Source organism: Theropithecus gelada, chromosome 1 (assembly GCF_003255815.1).
Source record: "Theropithecus gelada isolate Dixy chromosome 1, Tgel_1.0, whole genome shotgun sequence".
Classification (NCBI taxonomy): Eukaryota; Metazoa; Chordata; class Mammalia; order Primates; family Cercopithecidae; genus Theropithecus; species Theropithecus gelada.
The window spans coordinates 130,998,769-131,022,554 of record NC_037668.1 but is presented as its reverse complement, the minus strand read 5'-3'; positions in this window follow the sequence as shown (position 1 = coordinate 131,022,554).

Below are 23,786 nucleotides of genomic sequence, written 5' to 3'. Positions count from 1 at the left end.
TATGCAGTCTATAAATATATTTCTTTGTTTATCTTGTCTACAAGTTTATCTTGCAAATGCTTATCCAATAACTAAAATGAAGAAACTCTCTCTGTGGGGGACATCTGCTCTTTGATCTGACAAATATCACTTGCTTGACTCCTTGATAAATGCCCTTGTGTGTTCCATCAGAGATTACTCCTTCCCCATTTTTGTGGCACTGGGGAGCCTGTCAATCTAGGCCTTTCCTGCCACTCCCTCACCCTGCCAAGAGAATATGACCCAATCCAGTCCACTCTTCCAGGATTGGAATTTATTTTAAAAACTAATTTTGACTTATAAAAATAACAGAAAACATGCACAAATTCTGTTCACCCAGATTTGCCAAGGGCACCACTGGTTTAATCATGCATTCTCTAACACTGCAGACATCAATATTTTTTAATTTCAGGAGTAAGTTGCAAAGACATTTAACACTACATACTTCGGTGTAATTTTCTTAAAAACCCCAGAGCACTGTATTACATAATCTCAGCAAAATTATAAAATTTCAGAAAATTAACAGTAACATATTACTATTATATAACCTACAAGCCTCATTAAAGTGCACCAATTATTCTGTGATCCAATTCAGGACTACACATTGCTTTAGTTGTCTTGTCTCTTTAGTCTCATTTAATCTAGAATATTCCCCCTACATTTCTTTGTGACCTTATACTTTTGGAAAGTTCAGGGCAATTATTTTGTAGGTTTCTCTAAAGTTCTGATTTGTCTGATTTTCTTTGTAATGAGATTCAGGTTAGGCATATTTGCCAGGAGGACCACAGAATGTTGCAGTGTTCTTTCAACTACAACATGTCAGAAGGCGCACTATGTTGCTCCATCACTGGTAATGTTAAATGTGATGACATCCTTAACTTGGTGTCTGTCTTCCGTCTCCAATGTAAAATTACTAATAAGCATCTTGCAGGAAGATACTTAAAAACTATGCAATTATCATTCTTTTATCATTTTTAAAGAATTATCATTCTTTTATCAATATATCATTAATAGTAGCATTCATTGAAGATTGTTGTCTGAACAATTACTGCTTTCGTGGCTTCCAAATAATATTTTTATCATGTTTTCTGCAAAACATTCTCCATATCCATTTATCTGTAGATTGATTACAAGTTAATACATACTAATACTATTCTATGGATTATAACATGTCACTATAATTATTATTGTTGCTCATATTCACCAGTTTTGAGCAATAAAAATAATTTTGTGGGTGCAATGGAATCCTCTTCAAGCTGGCTTTCCTGTCCTTTTGACATGTTTTCATCATTTTTTGAGCACTTTTTAATTTTTTACCACCACAATATTCTAGGATCATCTTTCAACCATTTATTATCTTCTCTTTTATTAGAATGGGATATTTTATAGCTAACCATAAGTTCATATGATCCGTCTAATTTATATCCAACTGGATCATATTAATTCTAACCTGTTTTTTCCTCTCCACGTTTGCAATTCTGTTCTATGATATTGAGAATCCTGGCTCTCATATCCAAAAAGTACTTATTTACTTTCTTATTTTTAGAATATACATAAAATAGCTTCAGAATTTTTAGCCCAAAAAGAAAGAGAGATCAGACTGTTACTGTGTCTATATAGAAAGAAGTAGACATAAGAGACTCCATTTTGTTCGGTATTTAGATGCTGTTAATCTGTGACCCTACCCCCAACCTTGTCTTTGCAAGAAACATGTGCTGTGGTGACTCAAGGTTTAACGGATTTTGGGCTGTGCAGGATGTGCTTTGTTAAACAAGCACCTGAAGGCAGTACGCTTGTGAAAAGTCATCACCATTCTCTTAATCTCAAGTACCCGGGGACAGGTACACTGCCAAAGGTGGCAGGGACCTCTGCCTAGGAAAGCTAGGTATTGTCCAAGGTTTCTCCCCATGTGATAGTCTGAAATATGGCCTCGTGGGAAGGGAAAGACCTAATTGTCCCCCAGCCTGACACTCGTGAAGGGTCTGTGCTGAAGAGGATTAATATAAGAGGAAAGAAGGCCTCTTTGCAGTTGAGATAGAGAAAAGCATCTGTCTCCTGCCCGTCCCTGGGCAATGGAACATCTCGGTGTAAAACCCGATTGTATGTTCTATTTACTGAGAAGGGAGAAAATTGCCTTAGGGCGAAAGGTGGGACTGGCTAGTGCAATCCTGCTCTGTATGCACTAAATAGGTTTATGGAGATGTTTACATGTGCATATCAAGGCATAGCACTTTTCCTTAAACTTATGTCACAGAGATCTTTACTCATATGTCTTACTGCTGACCTTCTCCCTACGATGATCTTATTATCCTGCCACTTCCCTTTTTCAAGATGGTAAACATAATGATCAATAAATGCTAAAGGAACTCAGAGACCGGTGCGGCGTGGGTCCTCTGTATGCTGAGCGCAGATCCCCTGGGCCCACTTTTTCTTTCTCTATACTTTGTGTCTCATTTCTTTTCTCAAGTCTCTCATTCCACCTTAGGAGAAATGCCCATAGGTGTGGAGGGGCAGGCCACCCCTTCGCTCTTTTATTAAAATGGGATATTATATAGCTAACCATAAGTTCATAAGATCCATCTAATTTATATCCAACTGGATCATATTAATTCTAACCTGTTTTTTCCTCTCCACGTTTGCAATTCTGTTCTACAATATTGAGAATCCTGGCTCTCATATCCAAAAAGTACTTATTTACTTTCTTAATTTTAGAATATACATAAAATAGCTTCAGAATTTTTAGCTCATTGACAGATGAACTGTATATAATGTAGGCTAGTCCATTTAACCTACATTTAGAAATTGCACTCTGAAAAATTATTTCAAAACTTTGGGAAAAATTTAGTCCCTCTCACCCTTCACAACAATATCCTTAAGACCTTCTAACTAGTGTTATCTCCCTCCCTAATTTTCTTTAAACTTTTTATATACACCTTTGTGTCTTAACAGTATGAGTACATCTTGTTTTTCTACCTGTGGAACAATCTGATTCACCTCCTAAACTTATTCTTCCCTGAGAAACACAATTGACTGTTGACTATTTTCTTCACCATTGAAAAAGCCATCGTATTTAGCAAGTAAAATGAGATATACCATAATATGTACCTGTAACCAAGTAATCTTCTGAAATAGACTTTGAAAACATAAGTGGGCAAAATTAATTATTCATATCTTCCTAGAATATAATGACATCTCTCCAAAAACAAGCTTTTAAAAATTATTAGCATTAGCTATTATAATAATGTGTAATGTTACATATTTCCAAAACTGGTTAACGTATATTGATCAATTATTCTACCTTTGAGTTGGCAATGTTAGTCACAGCAAACCTCACCACAAAATAAAGCAAAACATCGGTATTTTTAGTGTCGTTATTCTCCTTTTTCTTTAGTGTTGTGATATATATTAAATCTTTGGAAAGGTGATAATCTCCATAGCAAATTCTTCCCACTCCTCTGCCCAGATATCAGCTAAACAGTTGCTAAATGCTCTTAATTTTTTGCCCCACAGATTGAAAGGACCACTGCCTAGCTCCTGTATTTTAATGTGGAGCTCTGGAACGAATTTCTGAACACAAAAACAGAACCCCTAACCTAAGCCAAAGTCATGTTATTTTTTCTTCTGTGCTCTTTAATTAAAGGATTGAATCTTTATTGTTTAAATAGTAAAACTGATGAATATATGATAAACTAAAATTCCATTTGATTTAATGAAGATACTGAAATATCAGATTATACTGAAAATAATTGTGTGAACTATTCATCATCTGACTGGTATGTTCTTATAATAGTTTTGTGAGATTGAATTTGATTCAAAGTACTTATAAACCTAAATTGCAATACACGTATTTCCTTTACTGACCACACAGTATGGGAAATAAATTAAACTAAGTTAATATCCAGAGATAAAATTACATTTTACAGGCATGAGTGCCATTTAGAGATATTGGATTCAGCGAATCTTTAAGAATGTTATCTTAACTGAAATGGATAATAATATAGTACTCTAAGCAAACACTAAGATGAGTCAGTCAGTTCTACCTTGGTTGGATTGCAGAGAAATTATCTAAATTTTCTCTCACTTCAATTTGAAGCATTAGGACAGTCTTCCTCTTTACAGAGTATATAGACACTGCATTTTCTTCAGGTAATCTACCTTCATTGAGAGCTGCCCCCAGGTGCCTTTAGCACTTATTGCTGTTAACAAGAATGTGGGCTACCTTAATTCACTGTCAAAAAAGATCAGAGAGAGACGGTACAGAGGACAAAGAGAAGAAGAGGTTATCATTAAAATGAAAATTACAAATAGTGGATACAATTTTGTGTAAATGAACTTACAAATGAAAAACAAATATACCATTTCAAATAGAACATTTCAGGAAGCCAGTCACACAAAACATGTCACGGAAAGATAATAACTTTTTAAAATTTTTCTATTTCCTTATCTAGAATACTGGTTATTGACTAAGAAGTCTGAGTTATTATGCATCAAGAGAGTTGAGCATGCTCTTGGCCTAAATAGATGGGCTCAGGTGAATTAGTATTATCTACTGAGATTGACATTTATGGGATATTAGTTGACAGGTTGGCTTTATTATCAGTTTGTTTTTTTTAAAAAAACAGTTTTTTAACTGATTTTTTAAAAAATCAGTTTTTAACTGAGATACAAAAAATTGGCAAGCATAATACTCTTGGTCACTTCAGAGCTTGTTTTAACACCTCCAGTCTTACTCATTAGTGCTGACTTTGACCTTCAATCTAAAATTCTATGAATCTATGAATCTTTCTCTTCATGATAAAATGTAAAACTGACCCTGTACTTCATCTTCTGTGAAATATGTTACTGCACACTGTGAAATGAAATTATTGTCACTTTATGATCATGATGATGATTTTTCTGATGTTAGTTAAGTTGCAAATTCTGGAGCAGACACATTTGGGGCAGGAGTTTATGAGCAAAGCTATTGATAAGTTTTAAAAATCAGCAGAATAATTCAGATTAATAAGAAGCATTCTTTTTCACTTCATTTATTCCCTTATACTTCCATCATCCTTTGTTTCTAACCATACCACTATGCTTTACAGTTTGTTTCACAATTTGAGTTGGATTTTTAAGGAAAAAAACTTACAATTTTTCTTCTTTTATTCTATGTATGTATTTCAAAATAAATAACTTATGATTTAAACAAGAAGAATACATTAATTGGAAACAATAAATGTCATGATGAAGGCATTACTCTTTCCACTTTTTTAAAGGTTTAACGATGCTATAGTGTTAAGCAATTCCTAAAAATGTTTCATGCCTCGAATTACAAGCAGCAAGTTCCTGAGTTGGAATACTTTCTTGCCAGACTTTCATCTTTGGTGAGTATTTCCCAGTTGTTTCTGAAATTACTCCCTCTGAGGATATTGTTGAAATGTTATACGCATTGCTGCTTGTCGAAGCCAAGAAATGATGCAGAGCTGCTCACATGAGCTCCTCTAATTGTTCTTGTACTAGCAACTGAGGAATTCCCACAGATGGGTTTATCATAACACTTTGTTAGCATTTTTGTATAACAACTGCCTTTTCATCCTAAGGAAACCCTGGAGGAAAATACAACATTCAGGAATAGGGTTTGAATATTAATTAATTGATGCTTCAAGTGGGAAGCTTTCTTTTTTAATCTTCTAAATGCACATAGTGAAATTTGTTTATAAAATTTAATTTAGCCTTCTTTAAACTATACACAGTATGTAGATTTTTAGTGAAGCATTTCATTTGTATTTAATAATTTCACTTCAGGATTTTTTACTTTGTATCTGCTAAATGATAAGTTTGGTGTTATCATTAATATTTCTAATCGGTGTCTTCAAGGTGAGTTTTGATTAGTTGTAGGTTTTTCAATAAAGGATTTACCAGTCCCAGCAGTATAAATTATTAAATTAGAAAATAGCCTATTAACTAGGATTTTGGTTTGTTGGTTTTTTTGACTGAAAGTGTGGTGATTTATTTAGCGAAATTTTTTGTATAATTTGTTGTCAAAACTAATATTAAAGTTACTAAGGACCTAAAAAATGATGTTGAATAGTGAGTTGTTTTCACAACCTTGGCACGTTCCTTGTTATGATTTATACTAAAAAATAAAATATATCATTAATATTGATTTCATTAGGTGCATACTTTCATAAAGGAACATTTCAAGTTTCAAGCAGGCGTCCCTGACATGGTGATCCACAGTCCATTTTTGCCTGTCATTGATTGAATTCTGTTTTTAAAACTAAACTATTTTTGAGATAATAGAGAAAATAGTTTTAACATTGACTGGATCCTTTGTTTGTTTGTTTTTGTTTTCTTAAGGTTTACTGAAATTATTCTGACCTTATGTTTCATATTTAAGATGTTAAAAAATGGACTACTTTGTTTAATATGAAAAATGAATGCTATAACTTATCTGATATTATTATTCTCTCTGTGGAAAATATTGATTTATTAATACATTTTCCAATAACCTTTATGTTTAACCCTACTAATTTTAAATTCTGTCAATTAATTTATTCATATTAAGGGTGTGCATTTTGTTTAATTAATAATATTACTTACTTTGGGAGGCCGAGGCAGGCGGATCACGAGGTCAGGAGATCAAAACCATCCTGGCTAACACGGTGAAACCCCGTCTGTACTTAAAAAATACAAACAATTAGCCAGGCATGGTGGCAGGCGCCTGTAGTCCCAGCTGCTCGTGAGGCTGAGGCAGGAGAATGGCGTGAACCTGGAAGGTGGAGGTTGTAGTGAGTCGAGATCCCTCCACTGCACTCCAGCCTGGGTGACAGATGGAGACTCCATCTCAAAAAAAAAATAATAATAAAAATAAAATAATAATAATATTAATCAGTTATATGATTTTATTATTTGTATTAGCAATACAACTGTTAATGCACAACTTTAAAAAAGTGGTAAATTTTCTCATATCATCAGTCCTTGCTTGTGATATTTATCTTTCTTGTCTTCTATGCATATAAACGGATGTTCAAAGTAAAAAACAAAACAAAACAAAACAACCCGAATTGTTCTGAAAACTATTAGCACTTTCATTGTGTTTAAAATTTACAATAATCCATATTCATCAGTGTGGACATTATAACTAACGGGGAAACACTACTTTTCAGATGAAACCCAAAACTTAAAACCAACTAACTTTAATACCAAAAAAAAAAAAAAAAGTAAAAATAAGAATGCAATAAATTACCAATTTCCAGCTATATGTTACAATGGTTAGACTATTGCGAAGTTTTAAAACATTTATATCCCAGATTGGTTCATTTCAATGTAACATGTTTGTTTTCTAGAAGGCTCTTTGATATGCAGGTTTAAGAATATTTCATAGAGTAGTATCAGACAGAGGCTGGCTAGAAATGGTGGATAAAATGGCAACCAGGGGGCACTGCAGCTTTATGAAATTACCTCAAAGATTCAGATAAAATCTGTTTTGAGATTTCTTAAGAGTTTAAATATAATTTATAATTTACTATAGTGTGATTTTGAGAGAACTTGGAATGAAGGTTCTGGTAGGAGTTTATTCTTAAAACCCAAGTCAGACTTTTCTTAATTGTGTAGTCTTAAAACATAAATGTTATTTTAAATGCTTACATAATTTTAAAAGGAATGATCTGTTTTATTTCTTATTGTTTAGGAGCTGATTCTCAAGAAACTGGTGATTGGCAAATAAGATTAGAATTTTAATGTTCTATTGTATTTAAAACTATTTGCAAAAGCACGTATTTCTATGAAAGAAAAGACTAAAGTTAAAATTTTTCTTTGAAACATGCTATTTAGGACATTTAATATGTTCAACTCAATTTAGATTACATCATTATGTTCAATTGTATAGAAAAATATTTTATATTTTTCTTTCATTAGTCTGTATTAGAAGACATAAAAATCTAAGTAGTCATCTTTTTCAATGCAAAATAAATAAATAATTATTTAAAACATTTTCCCAGAACAAGCATAAATCACAAATTCCAAGGGTAATGTTCCAGTGTTATTTGTTATTTTAAACTTCATTAAAGTATCAAGTTAGTGTGTATATGTGTGTGTGTGTAATGATAACCATGTTAGTTTAAAATTCTGAATAAATAAAAAGTACTATGTGGCAACATAAATAACTGTTGGTTTCTTTAAGTGATGAGAAATCAAGAATCTCATTCTACAAGTTCAATTAGTTGGGCAGTTAGATATGGATTTAGTTACCTCAGCAGTGATATCAAAGTAATTACTCACCTTTGCTTTTGAACTCTGAGCAAAGTCTCCATACCACTGGTCAGTCATAGATTGATCAACCTACCATTTTCTTTCTGATGTCTCTACCTTCACTTTTCTACATACCTCCAGAGAAGTCAAAGCAACGACAGTGCTCATCCTATCCTCCTTCAGCACTGTTTACATACAAGATCTGTAATTCTTATGTATGTATGTATATATAAATGCTGTAATCTCATTCTCATAATATTTTGTATTTCATCTTACCTGCACCTTACTTCCATCTTTTAGGAGAGATAAACCATATTTACAGAACATGTTAATGTTGTTAAATTTACTATTACAGTTTTGCAATTTGTATCCTACAGATAAGAATTCTTAATTCTCATGTTCGACTGAAGAGTCTAAAAATCTCTTTAGTTAGAAAACATAAGCTCTATCTTAGTATATCTGTATATATTTGATAATGTACTTTATATATAGATGTATATAATAAAATAAGCAGAGCAGACATTATTGGTGCCAGATGCACTCAGATCCTTTTATTGCTTCTATAAGCCATACTCCCTACTTCTGTGTGCTTTCTTTGTAGGCTTGCATCTGCAACTTTCTTCAGGGGAATGTTCTTGTGCTACTGAGAGCTGGTAGTATTTGGGAGTTTGAGAGCTATGTCCCTCTGGGTGGCCCTTAATCAGTGACTGACTTGTGAGTGAATTTGAAAACCCAGCTCTCTTGCTTTGGGAAGGTCAAACAATATTATGTATTTCACTATTCACCAATTTTTCTCTGGGAGTACAGCTTTAATAAATCACTTGCACACATATCCTGCCACAGGATCTGCTTCTAGGGAATCTGTCCTGAGACAAAGAGATGTTCTATAGCTATTCAAAATAGTATTAATAAAAATTACAATCATACAGAAAAATATGTTCATATAGATAATCTATTGAGTAACTGGTGTGTGTGTGTGTGTGTGCATCTTCTTGTGTAGAAAATAGACTGGGGAGGAATGTACTAGTATTTGGGACTTCTGGTTTGAGAAACAGGATCTACTGAAATAATGAAGAATCTTGTGTCTTAATATAAAAATATAGAATGAAATATTATTGAAATAAATTAAACATATACTTGTCATGAAAAAGGAAACAGAAAATTCCCATGTGTCAGAAATATGTGTATCTTAAGCCTATGAGTGGCAGGAGGCAAATATTGAGTCCCTTTCATCAATTTCTATTGATTTCATGTGAAAACTCACAACCTCAGAACTTCTTGATAGAAAACTGAGTCTAACTTCAGTCTGCTAGTATAGTTCAAGAATCATCAAGGAGCTTATACGATAAAATAAAAAAATAAGAGGAGATGTATTTAAGAAACTATATATAAATGTGAAGCAAATAATCTGATAAAGAATATTTTTGCAATTTGACTTCTTTTTTAGGAAGCAGTCTCTGTCATGATGAGCATACTGTTGGTTTATTGGGGAAGACACCTAGAGTCAACTCTTGTGGAAGGGTGTTGGGGGTAGGGGAAGCAGGATTAAGGCAGAGGGAAATGTTGATCTGTAACACCATCTGAAAAGAAGCCTCCACTGATTATATGAGGAGATCAGAAATGGGGATCATCCTTCAAAGTTGCCCCAGCTCAATGAACAAGCCTAGCCTCTACATCCTTTGATGATTAGTCATTTATGCTGGATGTCCCAAGAAATAGCTTTAGATCAAGTGGCTGTCTTCAGCCAGGCAATCCAGATAGGAGTTCGACAGCTAAAACCTGTCTACTTGCAACACTTCTAGTAGCTGGAGGAAATAAGTCTAACATTTCTAAAGGGGAATCTCAATAGGGTATGATATGATAACATTTCTATCAAAAACTCAAAGACAATTTCCAGCTAAATGATGAAAACTTACAAGTAGTCTTTTCGTAGTAAAGGAGAGGTCAAAATGTGTAGATATCACTACTTTACTATCCTGAAGGTAGTAGTTAGTAGAACAAGAAATCTTAATTATAAGAATTAGAAATAAAGAATAAAAAGTGACATTACTCTAAAGAGACAGAATCAATCATGTATCTCTACTTTTTGGTTTTCCATTCAATTGTCAACCCTCTTGAATCTTTATCTTTCTTCAAACAAAATATGTTTTCCCTATACTTTCTATTTTCTCAGATCCAGTAGATTTTTCTTGGCCCTTGTGCTTCTTGATTTTTCTGGCAAGTTTAAAACTGCCAGCTACTCCTTTCTAGAAAAGTTCTTCTCTCTTGCCTTAGGTGACCCAACTCTCCTTGTTCTCTCTTACTCATTCAGATATTCCTTTATGGACATATCCTCATCTTACAACTCCAGGATGCCATCCTTGGCCAATTGCTTTTTCAACTTTGCAGTGTTTGTATAGCAGCAACCCTTCTCATCTATATGCTAATGACTATCAAATCTCTGGGGTACTCTTTGTCCTCACTCCAGGCTTTAGATCTGTTTAGTCAATTGCCTCCTTATCACCTTCAACATCTTGTAGTCACATAGAACTCAGAACGTATAGGACTAAATTCATATTTTTTCCCTCTCAAATCTTTTTCTACACTACAGAATTAATTATTGGAATATAAATTTGGACCAAACTACAGAGAAAGTATCGACTTAATGGCACATTCCCTCAATGTATTCAGAACTGTTTTTAAAGTTCAGGAAATTAAATTTAACATAAGAGCTCTATTTGTTTCTGTTTGAAAGCCGATCTTAATTTCATATATAAAGAAGCTAAATTAATAAATGTCTCTCCTATTGCCTTTGAGATTCAAATGAGATAATAGACTTTGTATAAACAGTTTTTAAAATAAGATTTGATGATTGACATTCCCCAGTGAATTTTACATTAGATATAAATAAAAGACAGACAGGGCGTGGTGGCCCACGCCTGTAATTCCAGCACTTTGGGAGGCCAAGGCAAGTGGATCACTCGAGGTCAGGAGTTTAAGATCAGCCTGGCCAAGATGATGAAACCCCATCTCTGTTAAAAATATTGCAAACATTAGCTGATCATCATGGTGTGTGCCTGTAATCCCATCTACTCAGGAGGCTGAGGCAGGAGAATCACTTGAACCTGGGACACGGAGATTAAATTGAGCAGAGATCGTGCCAGCACACTCCAGCCTGGGCAAGAGAGTGAGACTCTCTATCAGTTAAAAATAAATATATAAATAAAGAAATGTCTTAAGTCTTTATTCCTTTTTCACATGTTGTATAATAAAGATAGATTTATGCTTTTTAAACAGCACATAGAGTTGAGAGGTCTTTGAATCAAAGGTTACACAGATCATGTTTCAAGGTTCTTAAAAATGTCAGCTGACTTCCTTATACTCACAAATTGAATATATTTTTGCATATATAATTGGGAAAGTGAATTATGGCCTACATCAGTAGCTACTAGTTCTATAAAAACACTTATTTTCTTCTAGTAAATACTTTATATGTAAGATATTCCTAGAGGCAATCAATTCAAGTTCTCTGAGTAGCAATCTCAGAACTGTATTAATAGTGACTTAAATATGCATTGTTTTGCAGTGGTTTAGACATACAAGATTTTATTCTTTTAAAATAATCCTGAATGTAAGCATTCCCTTGCTGATGTGGCAATTCAAGAAAGTCATCAGATACCTAGGGCTAGCTCCTATCCTCAGGATGAACTCATAGTCTAAGAAGGTTTGACATTACTCAAGAGCTTCAGGCTCCTCCCATTAAACATTTTTCCTAAAGCCTGATACAACACTCCTAATTATATCTCTTTATCCACAGATTAATAATGTGGCCATTTGTTGCAAGAGTGTCTGGAAAGTTTTGTCTGTAAGTTGAATGCATTGTTTGTCAAAATGAATTATTTTTCTAAAGCAAGAAGAGAGAAAGGGAACTGAGAGGCAGATAGCATTCAAATAATGACTGAATAATTACACTATTTAGGTCTGTTGAAATTGAGCCATACATTTCAATTTCCTCTCTAGTAAAGTGTTCAACATTACCTTTGGATAGTGGCAGACCATTACATTTAGCCAGAAGTAATATGTGGGGAAGGAAATGATCTGACAATCCTAAAAGACTTCACAATTTAATTTGTGTACTTTCTAGCAGATAATTTACAGATAAAATAGTACAAAGTAAATGAGCTAGAAGTAATGCTACTCAGAAGAAATCCAAAATACATTTAAAATGGTTTACTGCAAAAGCTACAAAAACATTTTAAAGCTACAAAAAATTTTGATGAGATAATGATCCAATTGTCTTCAAATCAGGAGAAATAAAATAAAAACTAATATGGTTTGGCTGTGTCCCCACCCAAATCTCATCTGGAATTGTAATTCCCATAATCCCCATGTGTTGTGGGAGGGACCCAGTGGGAGGTAATTGAATCATAGGAGTGATTTCCCCATGCTATTCTCGAGAGAGTGAGGAAGTTTTCATGAGATCTGATGGTTTTATATAAGGGGCTTCCCCCTTCACTTGGCTTTCATTTTTCTCTCCTTGCTGCCACCATGTGAAGAAGAACATGTTTGCTTCCGCATCTGCCATGATTAGAAGTTTACTGAGACCTCCGAGCCCCATGGAACAGTGAGTCAATCAAACCTTTTTCCTTTATAAATTACCCAGTCTTGGGTATGTCTTTATTAGCAGCATGGAACAGACTAATACAGTAATCTGATACTACAGAGAGTGGAGGTGCTTCTATAAAGATACCTGAAAATGTGGAAGTGACTTTAGAACTGGGTAACAGGCAGAGATTGGAATAGTTTGGAGGACTTAGAAGAAGGAAGAAAAATATGGGAAAGTTTGGAACTCCCTAGAGACTTGGAGGGCTCAGAAGATGGGAGGATGTTGGAAAGTTTGGAATTTCTTAGAGATCTGTTGAATAGTTTTGACCAAAATGCTGATAATGAAATCAAGGCTGAGGTGATCTCAGATGGAGATAAGAAACTTGGAAACTGGAGTAAAGGTTACTCTTGCTATCCAAAGAGACTGACAAGATTTTGCCCTTGCCCCAGAAATCCATGGATATTGGAACTTGAGAGAGATAACTGAGAGTATCGGGGGGAAGAAATTTCTAAGTGGCAAAGCATTCAAGAGGAAGGAGAACATAAAAATTTGGAGAATTTGCAGCCTGATGATGCCATAGAAAAGAAAACTTCATTTCCTTGGGACAAATTCAAGCAGGCTGCAGACATTTGTTTAAGTAACAAGGAGCCAAATGTTAATCACCAGTAAAATGGGAGAAATATATCTGACATGTTTCCAGGGCATTTCAGAGACCTTCACTGTAGCACTTCCCATCACTGGCCTGGAGGCCTAGGAGAGAAAAATAATTTCCTGAGCTGGGCCTAGGTCCCCTTGCTGTATGCAACCTTGCAACATGATGCCTTGCATCCTAGCTGCTTCAATGCCAGCTGTGGCTTGAAGGGATCATTGTATAGCTCAGGCCTTTGTTTCAGAGGGTGCAAACCCCAAGCCTTGGTGACTTATATGTGGTGTTGGGCCTGAGGGTGCACAGAACTCAAGAATTGAGATTTAGGAACCTCTGTCTAGGTTTAAGAGGATGTATGGAAACACCTGGTTGTCCAGGCAGGAGTTTGCTGTAGGGGCAGAGCCCTCATGGAGAACCTCTGCTAGCAAAGTGTGGAAGGAAAACGTGAGGTTGAAGTCCCCACACAGAGTACCCACTAGGGCACTGCCTTGTGGAGCTGTGAGAAGAGGGCCACCATCCTCCAGAACCCAGAATGGTATATCCACCAGCAGCTTGCATTGTGTACCTGCAAAATCCACAGACACTCAATGCCAGCCCGTGAAAGCAGCTTGGAGAGGGGCTGTACACTGCAAAGCCACAAGGGTGGAGCTGTCCAAGGCTGAGGTAGCCCACCTCCTGTATCAGCATGACCTGAATATGAGACATAGAGTCAAAGGAGATTGTTTTGGAGGTTTAAGATTTAATTAGTGCCTCCTTGGATTTTGGATTTGCATCAGCCCTGTAGCCCCTTTGTTTTTACTGGTTTCTCCCACTTGAAATGGATGTCTTTACCCAATGCCTTTACACCCATTGTATCTAGGAATTAACTAACTTGTTTTTGATTTTACAGGCTCATCGATGGAAGGGACTTTTCTTGTCTCAGATGAGACTTTGGACTCTGGACTTTTGAGTTAATGCTAGAATGAGTTAAGACTTTGAAGGACTGTTGGAAGGGCATGATTGTGTTTTGAAATGTGAGGACATGAGATTTGGGAGGGGCCAAGGTTGTGAGATGTGTCCCCACCCAAATCTCATCTCAAATTCTAGTTCCCATAATCACTATGTGTCATGGGAGGAACCCAGTGGGCGGTGATTGAATCATGTGGGCAGTTTCCCCCATGCTATTCTCATGATAGTAAGTTGTCATGAGACCTGATGGTTTTGTAAGGGTCTTACCTCTTCACTAAGCTCTTGTTTTATCTCTCCTTGCAGCTGTCATGTGAAGAAGGACGTATTCCTCCCCTTGTGTCATGATCGTAAGTTTCTTGAGGCCTCCCAAGCCCTGTGGAACTGTGAGTCAATTAAATCTCTTTCCTTTAAGTTACCCAGTCTTGGGTATATCTATTAGCAGCATAGGAATGGACTAAAACAAATACTCAGACAAACATTCTTTTCATTTGTTTTGAGTTTTGTGTTTATGCAAGATTTAATTATGATCAGGCAAAATTTTTATAAAATACAAATGCTTAATGGACCTTCCAGGCTACATAGTGGTTACTTCTTACATGATGCTTCATAATGTCAATGACAAAGTAGGCTGAACAAGAATCAGTCACATGGAGATTCAATACTGGGATGTATAACTTAATGTCATTGGTACATCTGAGTGGTGTATTTTCTGCTTTTTTTCTATAGCACTTTTTAAAATTTCTGTCTCTATCATTCCTTCATTATATACCTCTCTTGACCTTTTCCTCATTTCCTAAACTAGGGCCCTTTTATTTCTTGTCTTGGTTTTGGCTTATTTTTCAGAGAATGCACAATTTTTCAGATGAAAGTTCAAGCAGAAATGATTCACAAATTACCATAAGTGCAGACTCCCACCTCTCAATTAGATATTCTTTTTCTCTTGTTAAGAATAAACAATTCTGGGATTGTTAAATGATGACTCACAGTCTACTTTCATCATTATCCTGCCTATAAATTTGTAAGAAAAATGAATGCTTATCATTAAGACAGCTAAACCACTTCCTCATCAAAAAGGCAGAAAAGCCCAGGGCAAGTAGATTTTTATTTATTTATTTATTTATTGACAAGTAAACTAAATATACAGTGTAGGTAGACTTTTTTATTTGGGAAAGCAATTTTTATTTCTTTTTTTCTATATTCATTAGGCATATTTTATGACTGTTTTAATTGGATAAAATTGACTATATGATTAAAGACAAGAGTTACTTTGTTGTTCTTAACACCCACTGCACGTTAATGTTTTTCTTTGGATTTACATAGATGGAAGAAATAATGTCAAAACACTCTTACAATTCTCTTAACGAAAAGATGATGCAACTTTTAAGGAAAAATCTATTAAAAAACCATTTGTTCTCTACTAATTTCTGACAGAGTTATTAGTAAGCTGTATCTTTCATTCGTAAATGTCATGTATAAATTCAAAGTATTGAAAAATTCTATAATAAATAACAAATTTCAGTTTTGAAGTTCAGAATGACCTTGTAAAATCTGTAAATCATAATTTCTTTCTATGATATAAATGATAAATGCCACCCAAAATACAGAAATCTGTATTCATAGTGAAAAAATAAAACTAAATGAATGTTTTACACAGAAAAATATTTAAATTTTATTTATTTTTGTCTGTCCTTGTTTGCTACATAAACTCAGTTTTACAAAAGTAATAAGGATGACATAAGACTGTATGCTTAGGGTTATGGCCTCTAGCTGCATCCATGTTGCTGCAATGGGCATGATTTCATTTTTTATGGCTGTGTGGTATTCCATGGTGTATATGGCACCTAGGTTTATTCCATTTCCTTGCTATTATAAATAGTGCTACAGTGAACACACAAGTGTATGTGTCTTTTTAGTAGAACAGTTTATTTTCTTTTGGGTATATATCCAGTAATGAGATTGATGAGTTACCTAAGATATCGATTTTGTTATATAACACAACTACCAGTTTCCTTTCTATTCATACATACCACACATATTTGGGAACGTGGTCCATAGGTGGAATTGTATTGCAAACTTGAATGAGATTTAAATTGCAATTGTTGAAATGGAAACAAAAAATAAATAAATAAAAAGCTAAGGTATTTTGATATCTAACTTAAGTTGTGCTTGTACGTAGCAAATTTATAGTGATCCTTCCATCACACTGAAACATTTCATCCTATGAAAACAGATAAGATTATTAGTTTTACTTTAGTCACTGTCTAAAAATCATTCTTTTAACAAATGCTTATTTGTTAAATATATGTTTCTGAGTGCCAGAAGGATCTCCACGTGCTCTGGATACAGTAATTAGTGAAAACACGAACACACACACACGCATGCATGCACACATACACATATTACTGGCTTCAAATAGCCAACTCTAAAAGGAAGAATAAGACAGTAAAGAATAAAACATAAAATAAGTTTTGTTAAATATTAGGAAATGACAAGTGTGACTGAAAAAAAGAAAACATAGAGCAGTATAAAGGAATCAAGAGCTCCAGGATGAGGGAAGATATATGCAAGTTAGAACTGTTAGCAACTCACTAAATTAAGGGAAAAAATCAAATTTTAAAATTGTAAGATAATAAAATTTGGGAACAATGCATGAAAGAATACACTCCATTTCTATGTAGTATATTGACCTATAGCAAGAGAAAATTATAAAAACCCTTATTTATTAAGACAAATATCTTGTTTTTTAAATGTCTGATATCACCCTAAGTCCTCCAAATCAAGTTCAATTTGAACCTTAAAATTTTGTGAACATTAAAATCCTGTGAAGTAGAATTTTCTGGAAAATCTTCTTTAACGAGTCAACTTTTATCTTTTTTATTGCAGAAAAATCTATTTTGACATTAGACTATACTAAACATAATTTATATAACTGAATGATTCCATAAATATTAATCCATTTCTTGGCTCTTAATTGTATTTTCAAAATAACATGTCAAAATATTTCATGTAGGCAATTTTTATATGTCCTTAGAGAAAAGCACCTTGGAAGAAAACACTACTGGAATTTTAAGTAATGAAAATCAGTTACAAACAAGAAGTAAAATGAAGGTTAAAAAGCAAGTCGTGATTAATGTACCTGATAACATCTGTAAGAGGTGACTCAATCTCTCCTTAAGTAGTCAGCATGTATTTATGAAATGAGAGAAAGGCAATCAAATGTGTATCACATAAAAAATAAAGAACATCATCCTTATTACAATTAATTTTTAAAAACTAAATGATGTGAATATTGAGTTAAAATTAAATAGAGAGTTTACATTGTTTTTCCCTAAGAAATGAGGTTCAGCAGGCTGGGCACAGTGGCTCATGCCTTTAATCCCAGCACTTTAGGAGGCCAAGGTGGGTGGATCACCTGAGGTCAGAAATTTGAGACCAGCTTGGCCAACATGATTAAACCCCGTCTCTATTAAAAATACAAAAATTAGCCAGGCCTGGTGGTGTGTACCTGTAATCCCAGCTACTCCAGAGGCTGAGGCAGGAGAATGGCTTGAACCTGGGAGGCAGAGGGTGCAGTGATCATGCCATTGCACTCCGGCCTGGGCAACAAGAGCAAAACTCCATCTCAAAAAAATAAAAAATAAATAAATAAATAAATAAATAAAAAGAAATGACGTTAAGCAAATAAAGGCCATTAAATACTCAAACAAGAGGAAATACAAATAGAAAATATACAACTTATAATAATAATTATAACAATGTTTAACAATAATTAGTAACAAAACACAACAGAGAGCTGAGGGACAGCCTTTGGAAAAAACTCAAGGTCAGTATTAATCATTCCTTTACTCATATTTTAGTACTCATCAGGTAATGTCAGGTAATATTCTAGATTCTGTGGCTAAAGTATGATCAGGGCATAGAGAGCTACTGACACAATGAAGATTGTGATCGTGGATTTCATTCACTAAATCCAACAGCCATAAGCAATCACTTTCAGTTGCCTAAGGTTGAGTATTTTATCCAGTCCAGACCCTTTGCTTTTGTTCTGGAATTCCTGGAACATGAATTCCTTTAGCTGGAAAACAGCTGTGCTGGCTGCTCTTGGATAACAACTTGACACTAATTATAGACAGTGGATTTTGGGATCCATGTTGGCATCATCTCATATTTATCTGGAACATTCAGGAATAGCTATCTTTAGGCTAGCATCCTTGGATGATGGTCCAACAGGAGTTTTAAATCAGTGACTGTATCAATAAGGAAGCTGAAATTTGCCTCTGCATGCACCTCAACTATTTATTTATTTATTTATTTATTTATTTATTTATTTCAGCTCTGTTGCCAGACTGGAGTGCAGTGTCACGATCTCAGCTCACTGAAAGCTCCGACTCCCTAGTTCAAGTGACTCTCCTGCTTCAGCTTCCTGAGTATCTGGACTTACAGGCACACACCAACACGCCCAGCTGATATTTGTATTTTTAGTAGAGAGAGGGTTTCACCATGTTGGCCAGATGGTCTCGATCTCCTGATCTCATGATCCACCTGCCTCGGCCTCCCAAAGTGCTGGGATTACAGGCACGAGCCACCAGGTCCAGCCTATCTCAACTTTTTAAAGACCTTGTCTCTTGTTCTTTGTATTTAGTGAACATCTAGTTACTACACCTGCCTCCACCTGCCCCACGGAAACTGGAAATAAAAGGATATTTAACTATATCCCTGAAGACTTTCTTTTTGAATCTGTTTTTCCCTCTCTGGCATTGTAATCAAAAGTTTGGCAGAAAGCTGACAAGGTTGGCCAGATGCCTAGTTCCTGTTGAGATCTCCTCTGGTGCTCTGACAGATCAAAGAAAGACACTTTGAAGGCAAATGTGCACTGCACAGCACCCCTGCAGTGACTGACGGGCTCTGGCACCGGTTCTTACCTTGTGTCCCAGACAACTGAGAACCAGTGGCTGGCAGAAGGGCGTGAGCTCTTTTTTGGCCAATGGTTCAGGAGAGCTAAAATTTACCTGAGGCCCATGTCGACTGAAGACTTCATAATACATTTCTGAATCAAATATGCAGCTTTGATAGAATTTTGCACTGTTTGATCAAAAGCAAGGGGTTTGGGAGCTTTTACAAAAGTGTATCCCACCTTTTTCTATGCAATAGTGTATTGGTTATATAATAAAATGATACTACTTTGGGTTTTAAAAAAGAAACGTTTTACCTAAATGGTCACTATATTTAACAGAAGATAGATTTTAGGAAAATAAGAGAATATAGGGTAAAAATCAAAACAAAAACTTATACTATGAAGTTATATGAAAATAATAGCTTATAAAGTTATAATGAAAATAATAACTACACTCCCGCACCCCGCTCCACACACACAAACAGGAACGTGCGAGTGCAAAAATACATGATCAGCCTGGGCTTTACCCAAGTGAAAACTGTGATTGTGAAACTGGTAAAGTTCGGAACCATTTTTTTCTCCATTTTCCAAAACCTTTTAATGTTGTTATATTGCTTTTGATTCTGCAAACAAGTATTTACTTCAAAAGAAGGTATGTGATTTATACATTTTTAGGTTTATTTTTTACAATCTTTTATTTTGAAAGATTTCAAATTTTTAAAAATTAAAATTAAAAAATAAAATAGTTATAAAAGTAATGCAAAGACATTAAATAAAATTTTGCAAATATATACAACAAACACTTAACATTGGTAATCTCAGCAAAAAGAATAGAAGAGGCAATTAACATTTGTGAATTTATTTTTTCTCCTATAATATATCCAAATAATTGTTATTTGTCTTTGCTTATTATTTACCGTATCGTTCATTCCCAGTTTGGACATGACAGGAATACTATTAGATTAAGGATCTGTCAGAGGCAAGTGAACCAGAACAACTCCATCTTAAATAGGAGCTGGATAAAATGAAGCTGAAACCTACTGAGCTGCATTCCCAGATGGTTAAGACATTCTAAGTCACAGGATAAGATAGGAGGTCAACACAAAATACAGGTCATAAAGACCTTGCTGATAAAACAGTTTATAGTAAAGGAGCCTGCCAAGCTCCACCAAAACCAAAATGGCGACGAGAGTGACTTCTGGTCATCCTCAGTGCTACACTCTCACCAGCGCCATGACAGTTTACAAATGCCATGGCAACATCAGGAAGTTAACTTACATGGTTTATAAAAAGGGGAGGCATGAAAAATCCACCCCTTGTTTAGCATATCACCGAGAAATAACTGTAAAAAGGGGCAACCAGCAGCCCTCAAGGATGCTCTATGAAGTAGTCATTCTTTTATTCCTTTACTTTCTTAATACACTTACTTTGACTTTGTACTGCTAACTCGCCCTGAATTCCTTCTTGTACGAGATCCAAGAACCCTCTCTTGAGGTCTGAGTCAGGACCTGTTTCCTGTAACAGTTCTAGCATAATCAAAAACTCTCAGAAATTAAGTATGTGAGATGGAGAAAATAGTGCTTCATTTCCTCACTACCTCATATATATTTTTCATGAAACTAATTTAGAAAAGGAAATAAAATATACTGTATCATAAACACACACAAAATGAAAATCTATTATATGTCAAAATTTAAAGATAGTAGTATATGAAGGACCTAAAATAGCAACTGGCAAAAAGTAGATATTTTGGATTTCTTCTCTTTTTCTTGTATAATTATATAGCAAAATAAAATAATATATATTTTTATATCTCTCTGTAATGTTTTTAAAATGGAAATATCTCCATAGGCATATATATACACTTTCTAGGTGAAATCTATGACTTGACATTATTGGCATCATGATTTAGCAAAATTCACCCACATATCTATGTAGTTTCTGAACATTTAGTTGTATATTCATTAGATTTCATTATCTAAAATTATTTGAATTATTCAGTGGACAGATAAATATTAGCTGCAAATGTTATAGTTGGTGTTGAGTATATGTGATGGAGATTGTGCATCTGATCATGATGGCTCCGTGATTAACCTAATCAAGAAAAGGGTAGTGTATAAAACAAAGGAAGTAGGCTACCAGTGTGTCACTAATTCAAGTTTTAAAATGTTTGCATGGTGCTCTTCCAATTTCCTGTCTGGCATGTAAAAAGCTAGAAGTCACCACCCCATCTTTACATCAAGTAAAATGACAAACCACTTAAAAATTAACAACTCGGGCGGGAGGTAGTGTCTCACTCCTGTAATCCCAGCACTTTGGGAGGCTGAGGCAGGTGGATCATGAGGTCAGGAGTTCGAGAGCAGCCTGGGTGAAACCCCGTGTATATTAAAAACACAAAAAATTAGCCAGGCATGGTGGCGGGCGCCTGTAATTCCATCTACTCAGGAGGCTGAGGCAGGAGAATGGCTTGAACCCGGGAGGTGGAGGTTGCAGTGAGCCAAGATCGTGGCATTGCACCCCAACATGAGCAACAAGATTGAAACTCCATCTCAAAACAAAACAAACAAACAAACAAAAAACAAATGTTGGCCAGGCGTGGTGCCTCACGCCTGTAATTTCAGCACTTTGGGAGGCCAGGGCGGGTGGATCATCTGAAGTCGGGAGTTCTACACCAGCCTGACCAACATGGAGAAACCCCGTCTCTGCTGAAAATACAAAAAATTAGCCGGGTGTGGTGGTGCATGCCTGTAATCCCAGTTACTTGGGAGGCTGAGGCAGGAGAATCGCTTGAACCAGGGAGGCAGAGGTTGTGATGAGCGGATGCTGCCATTGCACTCCAGCCTGGGCAACAAGAGTGAAGCTCCGTCTCAAAATATTAATATTAATAATAATAATTAATAGAGTAACTCTTCTTAGATCCAGCAAAAAGGTGGAGTCACAGAGCTATCTGCTGCTCCTAATATTGGAGAGCCCAACAGGTGAATGCAGAGAACTGCAGCTTGCTGGAGCGGAAACCCACAAGCAAAAGCAACTCTGGGAACCAGCTCTGAGGTAAGAAAACCTGAACTATGATGGATTAATTGCTGGAGGCTTAGCAAAAACAAACCTGAGAGATAATAATTCAAAGGACACCCAGCTATTTTGAGGCTCCACAATTTTGTGAGGCTTATCAACAGGTGGTAAGCCAGATTCTCACAATTAATATTGAAAAAATATCCCCTGCTGCTTCTAGAAGGGGAGAAGAAAAGAAATAATTTTGAAACGTGCCAGAGCATTCTGTTCTTCTTAACAAGGTCTGACCTCAGTAGAAGCTATTTAACCAGACCCTAAACTGCTGAGGTTTTAACAAAGTCTAACACGAAGGGAAAGAAAATATTCAACTCCACTTGTCTCTAGCACGTGAAGAAAAGGAAATATCCAAATCCAGGACACTCTAGCTATCTTGTCCCATTGAAGGGAGAAAAAAAAAAAATGAGATTTACATGTGAATTTCACAGTCCAGTGGTATCGGCTTAATAAAAAACTGAGACCTATTCATAGGATTGTAAAATGCTTCTCCTCTCTTCACATCTAACAATCACATCTTACCACTACGTTATTAAAGATCTATTGATAGAAATTCCTTTAAACCAATAAATTGTGTCCAACTATCAAAAAAAAAAAAATACAAGCAATACTAAAAAGCAAAATTAAAAAAAAGAGACACAGTTTGAAAATAGAGCAAATATCAAAACCAAAATCAGATATGACAGGGATGTTGGAATTATCAGACCAGGAATTTTAAAACAAGTAGGAATAAATATGAAAGTCTCTAATAAATAAAATGGAAGACAAAAAGGAACAAAAACCAGGAACAACAAATAGAAAATAGTAACAAATATGGTGTATTGATCTACAGCAATAATCACTTTGAATGTCAATTGTCTAAATGCACCAATTAAAAGACAGAGATTGTCAGAGTGAACCAAGGAACAAGACTCAACTAATTATATATTGTCTACAAACTGTTCACCTTAATATAAAGTCACACATAGAGTAAAAGTAAAGATAAGGAGAAAAATATAACATACTAACACTAATCAAAAGAAAGCAGGGGTAGCAGTATTAATTTCAGATTAAGTAGAATTCAGAGTAAGGAAATTTATCAATGATAAGGAAGGATAGTACGTAATGATAAGGAGATTATTTATCAAAAGAACAACAATTCTTAATGTGTATACACCTAACAACAAAATGTCAAAATATTTGAGACAAAAACTAGTAGAAATGCAAGGAGAAATAGATGAATCCACCATCAGAGATGGAGAGTTTAATGCCCTTCACAGTGGCTCACGCCTGTAATCCCAGCGCTTTGGGAGGCCGAGTTGGGTGGACAACGAGGTCAGGAGTTTGAGACCAGCCTGGCCAAGATGATGAAACCCCATCTCTACTAAAAATATAAAAATTAGTAGCCTGAGTGAAAG